This window comes from Sorex fumeus, unplaced genomic scaffold (assembly GCF_029834395.1).
Source record: "Sorex fumeus unplaced genomic scaffold, SorFum_2.1 ptg000024l, whole genome shotgun sequence".
Taxonomy (NCBI): Eukaryota; Metazoa; Chordata; class Mammalia; order Eulipotyphla; family Soricidae; genus Sorex; species Sorex fumeus.
In genome coordinates this window covers 18520525-18534954 of record NW_026606081.1, presented here as the reverse complement: position 1 = coordinate 18534954, position 14430 = coordinate 18520525, and the positions used below count along the sequence as shown (strand labels likewise).

Below are 14430 nucleotides of genomic sequence, written 5' to 3'. Positions count from 1 at the left end.
CACTCTCTCACATGCGCACATCCTCACACACACTCTTCCTCTTGTCTGCTCTCACACACTCTCCCTCTCAGTTACTCACTGAGAGAGAGACGAAGGGACCATGTGACCTGGGCCCTGGCACTGGGCTCAACTCTCCTACTCTCCTGTGTGTCTCAGCAGCTGCTCCTCAGCCTCTCATCCTGGGTCTGTCTGTCTGTCTGTCTGTCTGGCTCTCTCTCTCTCTCTCTCACACACACACATACACACACACACACACACACACACAGTCACTAGCCACTAGCCATGAATCCTTGGGGGAACTCCCATTTCTCTTCTCTAGAACTGGGGGAGAAACAGAGGAAAGTCGGGCATTCGGGGCGGTTCACAGCGGCTCCCATGCTCTGGCCCCTGCTGCTGCCAGGGGCCCCGGGCTCTTCCCACAGGCCCCACGGGCAGTGTTTCTCCCTTCCGAGGCCACGCGGGCCCGTGAGCCAGGGGAGCGCCCAGCCGCCACCTCGGGAGGCTGGTGAGGCCGCGGGAGCTTCTGCAAGGGAAGGGGCGCTTCCAGCCGTCACTGTGTCTCAGCAGCCCACAGCCCCACACACTGTCAGTGCATGGCAAGAGCCTTCCCATCTGGGGTGGGGGGTCAGCACAGTGGCTGCTGAGGGGGACGTGTGTCCTTCCTGTGACATGGAGGAGGCCCACATGTATGGCACTCTCTCGCTTGCGGACTTCGTTCGTTCGCTCCCTCAGTGTAAGGTCCCGTGGGACCCCGAGGGAAATTCCAGAGCTAAAAAACCTTGCTTGCTGTCTGCAGTCTCTGGAGTCTCTTTGTCGTTAAAGGGAGATCACAATCTGCGTCCTAACACTTAGGACACATTTTGCTATAAAAGCCTCAGGGAATAGGGAGCCCACAGGACTAAGGCCTGTGGCCAACCCCGTTTAGTCCCTGGCTTGGCGCGGTGACCCCGGCAGTGCAGGGCCCGAGCAGACGCGTGCTCACCCTCGGCACTCACCCTCAGCCCCAGGAGCACTGTCGGGGGGGGGGGCGGCAAGTCTGTGCTGCCCACTCATGGTCTGTGAGGGCCAGGTCACCTGTCCAGACACAGGACGGTGTGGGGGGGCCCCTGCGAGGACGGAAGGTCCAGGTACTCACCCCGTCTACCTCAGTACCACCCTGCCTCCTGCCCTTCTCCTCCCTCTCTCTTCCAGCCCTCCCTCCTCCCAGCCCTCCTCCTCCCTTCCTCCGGCCCTCCTCCCCTCCTCCTCCGGTGCTCTCTCCAGAGGGATGTGCGTCTGCAGCCAATTCTCTGGTGAAACAATGTGCATTTCCCGTTTGCATCAGGCTCTCGGCTTGCATTCTTTCAGAGAAGAATAGTGTTGCAGGCAAGTGTCCTTCAGGGCCATCCTCTGAAGTGCTGCAACTGTGCTTCAGGGGACCGCTCTGAGAACAGTGCTGGTTGTCAGGTGTCTGCAGCAGAGCTGGACCTTCCCGTAAAGGTTCCGCACTCCAGTCCTGCCCCCGTGCTTCCTCCCTCCCCTTGGTGGTCACTCTGATGACGGGCTCACACGGGCTGGCCTCAGTGCCTGCCACCCCCCTCCCGCCCCCCGGCATCCCACAACTCCGAGCTGGCGGCCTACTGCTTGCAAGGTGCTAGGGCCACAGCCCAGAGTTGCTCTGGCGCACGTCTGGGCCGGGTAAGAGGTGAGGTAGCTTCACACACAGCCTGTGCTCCAGCCCCTGGAGGTCTCCCTAGCCCAGTCCCAGGAAACCAGGATTTCTTCCAAACAAACAAAAACAAAAATCTTTTTAAAAATCGAAGCAAACGGGCTGGAGTGATAGCACAGCAGGTAGGGCACTTGCCTTGCACGCGGCCGGCCCAGATTCGATTCCCAGCATCCCATATGGTCCCTCGAGCACCGCCAGGAGTAATTCCTGAGTGCAGAGCCAGGAGTAACCCCTGTGCACCGCTGGGTGTGACCCAAAAAGGAAAAAAACATCTAAGCAAACAAAAGCTGGGGGCATCCTTTGTCTCAGCCCCCATTTTTCTCTTCTACAGCTTCTCCCTCCCCTGCCTGTGGGACACTGGCAGTCTTGGTCAGGCGCTCCCCAGGGAAAACGGAAACTCCTGTTGCATTCGGGTGGGACGGCAGCCTTGGCAATAGCTGCGAGAATAAGGGGAACGTGGGAGGGGCTTCCCAGCGCTGCACCCACCGCGCCCCCCCATCCACCGGCCCATCTGACTCCTGCGCGCGGGCCCAGGGCTCCTGCAGGCAGGCAGCAGGGCCTGGTCGCAGCCTCGTGCCAGTCGCCTGCGAAGGCCCTGGCGCACATGCCCTGCCCTCGGCCTCTGGGAGCAGGGAACGGACTCAGGCCAGGCAGTGACCACCGCCGGCTCCCACCTTGCGGGATGAACTCGGTTGGGGACGAGGGCGCCTGGACGCGCACACCAGCCCACCCCTGCGCCTGGGGAGCTCCGCCTGGGGCGGCCGAGTTCTGACCCCCGGGGGGACGTGGTGCCCGGACCTCCCACGGCCGGACGCTCATCCCCACGCGGCCACGCCCCGGGCCCCCACCGAAGCCTCCTCCCTGGGCAATCGCGTGACCGCTGTCCCCCAGCTGGGCGGTGGGCGCGCCGCGGCCCGCGGGGGGGACGGGCACCTGCGTCCCTCCTCGGGGAGCGGCTGGCCAGTGCCACTGGAGGCCCCGCCCGGCGAGCACTGACCTTCTCTAAGGGGTGTCCAGTGTGGAGGCCACTCTCTAGAGTGCGGGCCCCCCGCGACCCGGGCCTCTGGACGCAGCGAGGCTCCGGGCGCGGCAGTGGCCGAGTGACCGCCGTGGGCCCCGCGCGAGGCGGCGGGGGCGCGCGCGGACACGCGGCCGGAGCGGGTCGGGCCGTCCCGGCGGGGGTCGGGGTCGGGCGCCGGCGGGGCGGGAGGGGCCGGCCGGGTTCCCCGCCGCGCCCCCGCCGCCCGTGTCCGTCCTTCTGTCTGCGCCCGCCCGACGTCAGCGGGAATTTCCAGCAGGAAGTGAGAGCGCGAGCGCCGAGCCGCGCGGCCGCAGGAAGAGGAGGTTCGCCCGGCCCGGCGCGCCGACACCTCCCGCCGATGGCGCCGCGCTGACCCGCGCCCCCCGCAGGTAAGGCCCGCGACCCCCGCCCCGGCCCGCAGGCGGGGAGGCCGCGCGCCCCGGGACGCCCCCGGACGCCCCCCGCGCGCCCCCGGGGCCCCCCGCGCGCCCGCAGCCCCCGCGCGCCCAAGCGCTGGCCCGCGCGCACCCGCACCCGGAGCCCCCCGCGCGCACCCGGAACCCCCCGCGCGCACCCGCTCCCCGCGCGCACCCGGAGTGCTGGCCCCGCGCACCTTACCCGCGCGCACCCGGAACACTCGCCCACGCGCGCCCAGAGGACCCCCCCGCGTGCACCCCGAACACTCGCCCACGCGCGCCCGGAGACCCCCGCGCGCACCCGGAACACTCGCCCGCGCGCCCCCCGAGCGCCGTCCCGCGCGCACTCCCGCCCCGCGCGCTCCCGTCCCGCGCGTGGGGCTCTGTCCGGGCCTGACCACCCCCCCCCCAGGGACATGGCACCTGACCGGGACTGCCTCGGCCAGCGCGTTCCCAGGGCACCCACCTGGAGGAGCCCCCACGGCGGGGCCTGGCCGACTCTGTGCCCCCGCGCCCACAGGCCTCCGCCGTGCCCGCTGCCCTAAGGCTCAGTGAGGGAAAGGCTTTTGGATTTTCCTTCCAGCATTGCAGCTTAACAAATAAGTGTGTTTTTTTTTTAACCAAAGATTTGGTCGTGGAGGCCTCACTCTGGAGAACGGCCACGGTGCCCTTCGGCCCCGGGCTGCTGTGCTCTCAGCGGGCCACCCTGGGCCAGGACCCGGAGTCTGGAGCTCCAGCGGCCAGGTTAGGGGAGGCTCCTCTCAGAGCCCAGGGCTGCAGGAGCAGCTTTTCCTGACATGAGTGTGTGTGCTTTCTAGAGATGAACCCGGTTGCTGTTTGAGGCCCCTAGTCAATTATGTAAATAATTTAAAGTGAAGTGTTGTTTGTTTTGAACTTAGGGACTAGGAAGGCAGGAAGCAAAGGTCTGCTTCCTGCAGCAGTTTTACGTTTCTCGCGGGGCCCAATGGCTGAGGTGAGACATGCGCCCACGGAATTCCCCGAAACTCCCCATGGTGGTGACACACCTCACCTCTGGAGGTAGAGCTGCCTCCGCGTGTGGGCCTGAGAGCCACAGCACGGTGCTGGCCCCTCTGAACCACCCTCCAGAAAGAACACGACGCGCTCCTTGGAAGTCGGTGGGCAGACATGCTCCCCCAGGCTCCCGGGGCCAGCGTCTGGCCCTTGTTTGGACCCCAGTTTGTGGGTGCCGGGATCTTTGAGAGAAAGCTGTTCCCGTGGCCAGCTTTGATCTTGCACTTCCCCTTCTGTCTGGGAGGGGGCTCGTCCCCTTGCTGGAGCGGGGGATTCACTGCTCAGGCTGCGGGAACTTTGATTGGGTGGCCCAGGGCCTCTCACCCTGGGCCTGGCCATCGAGGAAGCGGGTGGCTGTGCTCACGGCTGCCCCGAGACTGCAGGGGAGAATGGATTCGTTTCGGGGCAGCCCTGGGGAGGGACCGGACGGCCCAGCCCCGCCTGCTTGGGCCAGAGGAGGTGAAAGTTCCAGCTTCTGGGGGAAGTGGTTACTTCATCGCGTCAGCCGGCGTGGACGGGGAGAAGTCGGGCCAGCAGCTGGCGACTTGACACGTTTCGGGCGAGATCCGGGTTCCCGGCGGGCCCTTGTTGGAGGCCGGTGCTTCCTCTGCCTCTTCCCCCGGCGCTGTGGCGGGCAGTGGCGTGAGTGTGGAGCGGGGAAGTAACCGGGGGCGGGGACGTGGCTACAGAGCCGCAGCTGCGACCTTCCTGGCACGCTTGCCCTGATTCCGCGAGATGCGTGTTCTGGTTGGTCGGGTTCATTGTTGTCGTTGTGAATCACAGACGAGGGCCCCAAGGGGGGAACCGGGCTGCGCCGGGTGTCCTGCTCGGTCTCTGGGATGGGAACACCAGGCTCCCGGCAGGCCGGAGCAGCACCCTGAGGTCAGCCGTCGCCCTGCTGCTTCTCCGTTAAACGGGGTCACAACTCGAGGCGGGGAGGGGGGAGGCCTCATCAGGTTGCGGTGCCGGCCTGACCCACGCCCCGAGCACCACCGCCATGCAGCTCCAAACAAATAGGTGGTTGGTGCTTGGAAACAGGTGATCCCGTCCAGTCAGTAGGACCGTTTGGTCAGTGGGTGTCTGGGCCTGCTGTCTGGAGAGAGGGGGCTGGGCCTGCGCCGGTACATCAGCCAGCCGTGTGACAGCACGCTGGAAGAAGCCCTGTTGCCCCCCGCGAGGGACTGGGGTCCCGACAGCTCTGCCCCCGAGGACGGTGACCGTGGTTTGTTCAGAGTGTACAGACCTCAGGGCTGGAACAGGAGGGCGCGGGAGGGCGCTGCCTCACACGCGGCCAACCCAGGGTTGATCTCAGCACCCAAAAGGTCCCCAGAGCCTGTGATCCGTGAGCACAGAGGCAGGGTGAGCTCTGAGTTCCACCAGGTGTGACCCAAAACCAAAAACAGTTTATATATCAGATCCTCAATATTGTATAGATTGTGGGTAAGAACACTTGTGACGAGGGACCAGAGCAATAGCACAGCGGGGAGGGCGTTTGCCTTGCACACAGCTGACCCGAGTTTGATCCTCAGCATCCCATAGGGTCTCCCGAGCACTGCCAGGAGTGATTCCTGAGTGCAGAGCCAGGAGGAACCCCTGAGCATCGCCGGGTGTGACCCAAAAAAGCCAAAGGGTGTGTGTGTAGGCGGGAAGAGGGGGTGAAGAGCATTGATCTTCAGCTGTCCTGGTGTAAGCTCCGACTTGACTTGACCTCAGTGCGGCGCCTCTAGCCACCCGTGAGTCTCAGGTAGCTCTCAGCTTGCTGCTGGTCTGTGAGCTGGGAATAGTGAAATGGGTGCTTTGATTCCTCGTGACAAGTTAGCTTCACTTTGCATTCACGTCTCGCCATCAGGCCGAAAATCTCACGGCCATCTTTTCTACTGACCACACTCGCATCAGACATTCGTGAGTCCGAACTCTTAAGAAAGGCTCAATTTCCTGAGCTGAAAATAGTTCAGACGGGTGGAACTTTAAAGAAGAATGCAAAGATTCTTTGTGGTTTGCTCTTTGGGCGCCTAAAGCTTAAGAAATAATAAACTGAGGGACTGGAGCGAGAGCACAGCGGGTAGGGCGTTTGTTTTTCCTTGCAAGGGGTCGACCCGGGTTCGATTCCCAGCATCCCATATGGTCCCCTGAGCACCGTCAGGAGTGATTCCTGCGTGCAGAGCCAGGAGGAACCCCTGAGCATCACTGGGAGCGACCCCAAAACCAAAAAAAAAAATAAATAAATAATAATAATAAACTGAAAAAGGAAAAATAGCCAAGTGAGGAATTGGAAATCCGAGAGCTCTGGTTCAGAAGAAGCATTTCTGATGCCTGCGAGCAAACTGTTCCTGCGGCTTTGTGTGTTGGGCCCCAGTCGGAGGGAATGGCATGTCTCGTCCCGCTGGAGGAGGCGCAGCCTCTCATCTCCCCTGCAGTGAGCAGAATCACGCTGCTCTGCTTTCTGAGGAGGAAGGAGCGGGGACAAGTTTCTGCTTCCGGGGAGCAGCGTTCATCCCTGCACTAAGGACAGGGCTGGGGCACTCCCAGCTTATTTGGGCGTGGAGCAGGCTGCCCATCTGCCAACCAAGCACCTAATTCCTGCGTGCACTCTCGGGCGTTCTGTGAGGGGTCCTTGGGGGTCCCGGAGTAAGGCCCTTATCTCAAGGACTCCATGCCTTCTCCCAGGGAGGTACAGGAAAGCTGGTGTAGCCTCAGCACCTCAGAGGCGCTTTATCAAGCAAGATCATCATCTCGTGGAAATGACAAGAGGCGCTCGTACAAGTTATTGGGTTTTTTTTGCTTTTGGGGTCACACCCGGCGATGCTCAGGGGTTACCCCTGGCTCATGCACTCAGGAATTACCCCTGGCGGTGCTTGGGGGACCATATGGGATGCTGGGAATCGAACCCAGGTCGACCATGTTGGCTGCGTGCAAGGCAAACGCCCTACCCGCTGTGCTATGGCTCCAGCCCCTCGTACAAGTTTTTTTTTTTTTTAACTTTTTGGCTAACCCAGAGTTTCTCTGAGCTCTGTATCTCAATCCTGGGATCTCCAAAAAAGGAAAGAGCCGAAGCACTGGTCTGTCCTGCAGAGAGTATAGGCGACGTCAGTGAACGCACCTGCTCGCCCTCACCGGCCTGGCGGTCCACTGCAGCTGGACCCACCCCAGGCCCACGAGATCCAAAGGGGCCCAGAGTGAGGCCGGTGCTGCTGGCCCCGGGTCCGAACCACCTCCAGCCGCGTCCTGTCCAGGAAGTCCATCGGCGCCAACCTCTATCCACACCTCTCACAAGTGCACAGCCAAGCTTGAGAAGTCAAAGTTAAGAATGGTTCACATGGTGCTATGTGCATACAATCATAGTTCACGCGATGCTGTGTGCATACAGTCATGGTTCACATGGTACCGTGTGCATGTAAGAATGGTTCACGCAGCACTGTGTGCATACAGTCAGGGTTCGCGCAGGGCCATGTGCATGTAAGAATATTTCACGCAGTGCCGTGTGCATGTAAGAATGGTTCACGCGGTGCTATGTACATCCAATCATGGCTGTTGCTGCCAGCAAGCAGAGAGCAAGCCTGTCCCCAGCTGACCATGAACACAAGCAAAATCTCTGCCAAGGCCTGGCCGGGAGTCTGCAATCTGTCTGTCTGTCTGCAGCTGGAGCTGGGACTTGGGGCTCTAGACCAGCATCTGCCTGAGAGCCTGCTGTCTGTCTGTCTGTGGCTTCTTAGAGCTAGGCTGGTGTCTGCCCTGGGTGCCTGCTGTCTGCCTGCCTGTCTGTCTGTCTGTCTGCATCAACTTTGAGCTGGACCTTTGAGGCTTGGAAACATTGATGGGAGAAATTCATATTTTTGCTGAGTGGAAAAGTATCTGGCTCGTACATAGAGTTAGGCACACCTTGATAGAGTTTAATTCGCATTTTCAAAATAATTTGGTTGCTACAATTAATTTTGACTTTCAAAATGACAATGTAGCACTGTAGCACTGTCCTCCCAGTTGTTTATCGATTTGCTCAAGCGGGCCCAGTAACGTCTCCATTTTGAGACTTGTTGTTACTGTGTCTGGCATATCGAATACGTCATGGGGAGCTTGCCAGGCTTTGCCGTGCGGGCGAGAAACTCTCGGTAGCATGCCGGGTTCTCTGAGAGGGGCGGAGGAATCGAACCTGGGCCGCGTGCAAGGCAAACGCCTTACCCACTGTGCCAATGACTTAAAATAAATGGTGCATTCTTTCTTACCAAGTCATTTGGAGGTGAAGCAGCTGTGCTCTTACCTTCCAGTGTCGGAGCACCCCAGCGATCCTCATCTTGTGGTTGTTTGTTTGTTGTTTTGGTTGTTTTGTGGCCACAACCAGAGGTGCTCAGGGCTGGCTCCTGGCTTCTCGCTAAGGGGCTCGCTCCTGGCGGGTTCAGGGATCGTGAGGGGGTCCCAGGGATCAAGACCAGCTCAGCCACAGGCGGGCAGGCGCTGCCCACTGCACTACCTCACTGGCCAGTGTTTTCCATTTTGGTCTCCGGAAATCACTTCTTACCTGTCAGGAATAAAAGAGGAAAAATTAAAATGACAGGTTTCCTAATCAACTTACCTAACTTGATATTGGCTCCATGCCCAACCCTGCAATTCATTTAATAGAGAACATAATTTACTATAATTGTCTTAGAAAATGTGCCTTCCAAGACAAAAATTTTAGGCATGGAAAGAATGGCTTCTTCTTCTTTTCATGCTAAAACTTCCAGAAGTTTTAGCTTGAATTTCTGACTCGTGCTTGATAGACGTTTAAAGAACGTCTTTGTCTGCCTTTTCCTCGCTGAGGACCGGGGCCTGTCCAAGTCTTCCCCGCCGATTCTGTTTGATGCTGAAGAATTGGTGAGGCCAGGGAGAGGCAGCAGGGCGAGCTGGGGTGGCATCAGAGACTCTGGGGTGGGGGGGCGGGGGAGGCAGGAACGAAACAAACAAGGGAAGGAATAAAAATCAAATTACGCTTCAGCATTTTTAGTTCTGTCGGATTCAAGAAAGTGCTTAAAGCAATATACAGACTCACGATGATTTACATAAAATTAAAGGTGAATGTAAGAGCCTAAGAAGTAGAAAAAAATGTATTTTATTTGGCCCCTTCTGCTGAATGATTTTGCTCTAGTATATTTGCACTGTTCACTCCCTTCAAGCTAAGTCAGAAGCTCGGGGCCTGGTTCTGTGCTCAGGGCTCAGTCCTGGTTTTGTGCTCAGGGCTCACTCCTGGCAGTTCTGGGGCAGAGCCCGGCCAGCTGCGTGGAAGGCAGGAGACTCACTGCCACCTGGTGCTCGGTCCCTTGGCTGCGTCAATCTGCCCCTTCCCCAAAATGCATGGCCCCGAGCTTCTGACTTAGCTTGAAGGGAGTGAACCAGGACTGAGCCCTGTGCCCTGAGCACAGAACCAGGACTGAGCCCTGAGCACTGACCACAGAACCAGAACTGAGCCGTGAGCCCTGTGCCCTGAGCACAGAAACAGGACTGAGCCCTGAGCATGGAACGAGGACTGAGCACTGACCACAGAACCAGGACTGAGCCCTGAACCCTGAGCACAAAACCAGGACTGAGCCCTGAACCCTGAGCACAGAATCAGGACTGAGCCCTGAGCACCTTCAGGGGTGGCCACAAACAAACAGAAGCACGAGGCAGAAGGGCCCAGCAGCTGCTTCCCTGTGTAGATTTAGTCCGGGAAAGCCGGTTTTCTGAGATGGGCGGGAGAGCAGTGGATGGAGGGAAGATGCCCTGCAGGCAGCTCTGGGCCCTGCGACAGGCCTGCAGGGGCCAGCGAGCTGGAGTGGGTCATCTTCAAGTCCAGGACCAGAGAGGGCCTGGGGGAAGGAGGGTGGACGCAGGCGCTGGAGAGAAGGGGCGTCCGTGCTTCCCGCCTGCTCTCCACCTGACCAAGCTCACGGGTGTAGTGTGTGTGTGTGTGTGGGGGGGGGGGGGGGGGGGGTAGGCACCGTCCCCGCCACCCCCGAAGCTTGGCTGGCTGCAGAGCTGTCCCGCTTACCGGACCGCCCGCCTGCCGCAGCGTCCCTCCCCGTGGGGCCCAGGCTGCCTTCTGCCTGTCCCGCGGAAGCTGAGCGGGAGGGCGAGTCTGTGCCTGTCCTGGGCTCCTTCCTCTCAGCCGCTTCTGCTGCCCCCTGCGAGGCCACTCGCGCCCCACTCCCCCCGCCTCCGGTCCTCCGAGTCCCCATCAGCCCCCTGGGCGCCCACGGCTGTGTGTTGCCGTGTCATCTGTGTCTCCGGAGCATTCCTGAGAACAGGTCTGCAGCTGCCAGCCAGGCCGGCCGGCCCCTGGCCTCTCTGGGTCACTTTCTCCCCTGTGATGGTGGGTCACTTTCTCCCCTGTGATGGGGGGGCCTTGTCGCCGTGGGGGACTGGTCCACCACCACAAGCACGCAGGAGCCGGGCGGGTGGCTCCACACTGGCCATGTCCACCCGGGTCTGCCACAGCCCGTGTCTCCTTGACTACTTCTGGGTCAGCCGTCGTGTCCCCCATCCGCCTGCCCGCCTGGAGCTCACCTCCCTTGTTTTCCCTCAAGAAACCACTGCTGGCCGTCGGGGCGAGTGGGCAGGTCCTGGCCTGTGCACTCAGGAGGTGCCGGGGGGTCTCGAGGGGCAGCAGGCTAGGAGCTGGTCCCCCCGGCCGCGCCAGTGGGCTTCCTTCTTCCCCACCCAGACCCCCTGCCCTTGGTCCGCGCAGGCTCCCGCGTATCTGAGGTTAAGCTTTTGGGCCGCTCCCTCGGCAGGAAGGAGCCTCTGTCCCAGCCTGAGTGCTGGCCTGTGGGCAGAGGGAAAGGGGCCCAGCCCCCGGCCCCTCCTAGCAGGGCCCCCTCTTGCCACCTCTGCAGGGTGCTGGGGGTCAGCCTGGAAGGGTCCCGCTCACACCCCAGCCAGCACACAGCAACCGCTCACACCCCACACGAGCACACACCAACACACACCCAACACCAGCACACACTCCACACACCACACACCAATACACACCAACGCACACCCCATACCAGCACACAGTAGCACACAGCACCGCTCATGCCCACAGGGGCTACAGCACCGGACCCGGCTGCCGGGTGTGTGTCTACACACTTCAGAGTTGATATTTGCCTTCTCACCAACCCGTCAAGGTCACGGGCGGGAGTGTGGTTCTGATCTTGGCCAAGGGCGTGGCACCCGCCTTCCTCAGCCTGTGGCCACCCAGCTCTTTCCCGTCACTCCTTCATTCGCCCGCTGTCCAGAGGAGGGACCGAGGGGCTGGAGGGATGCAGGTGCCAAGGCCAGCCCCACACCACCTGGCTCTGATGGCCCCTCACTGATTCTAGGCCCGTGGGCGGGGACCCCAATGGCCTCCTGAGGGAAGGGGAAGTGTGGGAACGGGAAGTGTGTGATGGCCGGAAGGACTCAGCATCCACCTGTCCATGGCCGGGCACCTGGGGTTCTTTCTGCAGGCTACTAAGGAACCTGTCCCTCCAGCAGGACTGTCTTCCGGGTCTGCTCATGGCCTCCAATGCCCGCTGCCTGGGCTACTCCCTGGGGTAGGGACCAGGCCTTGCCCTGACGGGTGGACAGGTCCCAGGATTCAGGCATAGAAGGAAATGGTTGCAGGGATGTCCTCCCCGCACAAATGCTGAAGCCCGTGGCCTGGCCAGCAGTGTGGGGACAGGTCAGCCCAGGCCAGCAGTGTGGGGACAGGTCAGCCCCGTGCAGTGTGGGGACGGGTCAGCCCAGGCCAGCATTGTGGGGACAGGTCAGTCCCGTGCAGGGCAGGTGCCGGTGGTGGTTCCTGCTCCCCTGGCCGTGAGGCGGGCCAGGGCAGACCCCCTTGTGCTGTACTTGCATCATTCCTGTGGGATGGGCTTCCAGGGCCTGCCCCGGTCTCCTCCTCCTCCAGCTAGCCTGCAGGGGACAGACACACCAGACGCAGCCGCCGGAGCTAGGCCTGTGCCTGCCCCTCCTGCCTCTTGCTCATGTGCCGGACCCCAGGGCTAGGCAGGCGGGCACTGCGTCTCCACAGACACGCTTGCTCGCTGGCTCGGGCCAGGAGCGTCCAGTTGGCACCTGCAGCGGTCCTGGGGGGCAGGTGGCCGGCGCATCCCCCTAGAAAGGTTCATGCCCGGGCTGTGCGGTGGATGTGCAGGGCTGGCATCTTTAGCGAAAGCGTCCGAAGCTCTGGGAGGTAACTCGAGGGCCTGGCCAAGTGCCCATGGTCCCGACTGGGTCTCTGGCACCGCCCGGTCCCAAGACCCCCCCGCCCAGAGGCCCTTTTATATAAACTCTGGGAAATCAGCTCTTGAGAGCAAAGTCCCTGAATCCACTGGCTGGCACAGACACTCAGAGCAGGGCTGAGCGGCCTCGCCCCGGCTGCCCCAGCCCCAGCAGCCCCTGGCGCAGTGAGACTGCAGCTCAGCCCAGCCCGGGACATCTCTTTTCTGTAGAATAGTCATTTCCAGGGCTGGAGTGATAGCACAGTGGGTAGGGCGTTTGCCTTGCACGCAGCCTACCCGGGTTCGATTCCCAGCATCCCATATGGTCCCCTGAGCACCGCCAGGGGTGATTCCTGAGTGCATGAGCCAGGAGTAACCCCTGAGCATCGCCGGGTGTGATCCAAAAAGAAAAAAAAATAGAATAGTGATTTCCAGCATCCAGGCATCGGTTGAAACGAGGGACCGGAGCAGTAGCACAGCAGGGAGGGCACTGGCCTTGCACGCAACCGACCCCAGTTCCATCCCAGATGTCCCCAAGCCTCGCCAGGGTGAGCCCCAGGCACAGCTGGGTGTGCCCGAAACACAGATCCAGTTATGCGATGGGCACAGCAGGTGTGGACGGCCCATCCTGAGAGCCCCGGTCTGCAGGCTGTCCTGCCCTGGGTCCCAGCAGGGGGCTGGGCTGCACTGGGCAGGTGGCACCACATCCCCCGAGAGGCCACTCCACCTCCTGGTCTCCCGTGGAGAGACGCCCCCTCCCCACCCGCATGCAGCCTCCGCCTCCGCCAGCCCCTTGTCCCTGTACCCCGTACGGCCAGCGGTGGGAGCTCCCCAGCCTCCCTCCCTGGCTGTCCCCACCCTCCCTTCTGTGCTCCGGAGTGACACCCTCCAGCCCCACTGGGTGCTGGGATCGGGGCGGGGCTCGAGGTCACAGTGGGCTAGACCCGGTACCCGGCCCCTGGCCCCCTGCCACTAGTTTTTGGGGACAGCCTCAGGAAGCTGCTGGCTGTGAGGGCGGCCTGAGTGTCACCCTGGGACTGACCTGGTCCGGGTTTAATTAGGGGGCGCGGCCGGGCAGCTCTTGGACCTGTTTCTCTTTTGCACTGTAGTACTGTCCTCCCATTGTTCATCGATTTGCTCGAGCGGGCCCAGTAACGTCTCCATTGTGAGACTTGTTGTTACTGTGTTTGGCATATCGAATACGTCCCGGGGAGCTTGCCAGGCTTTGCCGTGTGGGTGAGATACTCTCGGTAGCTTGCCAAAGTCCTGAATTTGAGTGCATGTGCACATACACACACATGTGCACACACCTACATGCGCGCACACATGCACACATACATGCATGCATGTGTACACCCGTGTGTGCACCTAAGCACACATGCACGTGTACATGCATACACATGCACACACACACGCACGTGTGCACACACACATACACACTGCTCTGAATTGAGGGCGCTCAGCCCTGTCTGTCTGTAGAGGCAAGAGCAGGGCAGCTCTGTGCGCCCCTCTCTGCCAGGGGAGGGTGCGGGGACCCTCAGGCCCAGAGCAGCCCTGGCAGGTGAGGCCCCCATGGGTGCCAGGCCGGTGCTCGTGGCGTCACTTCGGGCCACGCGCTTCAGTGGCTTGCTTGGGCGACACCGTCTCTGAGACCCACGCGGCTCCATGGGCAAACGTCACGTCCACGTAGCGCCCTGGCTCTGGCCCCATGGACAGCGCTGAGAAGGGATGTCCATTCGCCGAGGATGCTGCCCCCTGCGCAGCTCAGAGCGGGGGTCTCCTGTGGACCAGATGGCTGCCTGGCTGCCCACAGAGACCCTGAGTCCCTCCCTGGCCCAGGCCTCGTGTCAGGCGCTGCTGGATGGACACTGCTGCTTGAGCGCCCGGCCTCCCCGCGGGAAGGACAGAGTGACCCTGGGCCCTGCATAGTGAGCACAGGCGTGGCCCTGTCCACCCTCGGCCCGGAAGGCTCCACAGCTGTCACCAAAACAAGGCGGCCAAGCCGGAGCCCGGGACATGCATCCACGAGTGCGTCCTGTCACCTCCCAGAGGCCCACA

The 14430-nt window shown here is 61.5% G+C and overlaps 1 protein-coding gene across 4 annotated transcripts in view; it reads left to right on the top strand.

Moving 5' to 3' along the window:
- The first annotated feature begins 2890 nt into the window (after window positions 1–2890).
- The window catches only part of NFKB1 (nuclear factor kappa B subunit 1), a 43081-nt gene continuing 31541 nt past the window's right edge, over window positions 2891–14430 (top strand). For all 4 annotated transcript variants that reach the window (XM_056114129.1, XM_056114127.1, XM_056114128.1 and 1 more), the window contains exon 1: window positions 2891–3118. The gene's annotated coding sequence lies outside the window, so the exon portion shown is untranslated. The remainder of the gene's footprint in view (window positions 3119–14430) is intronic.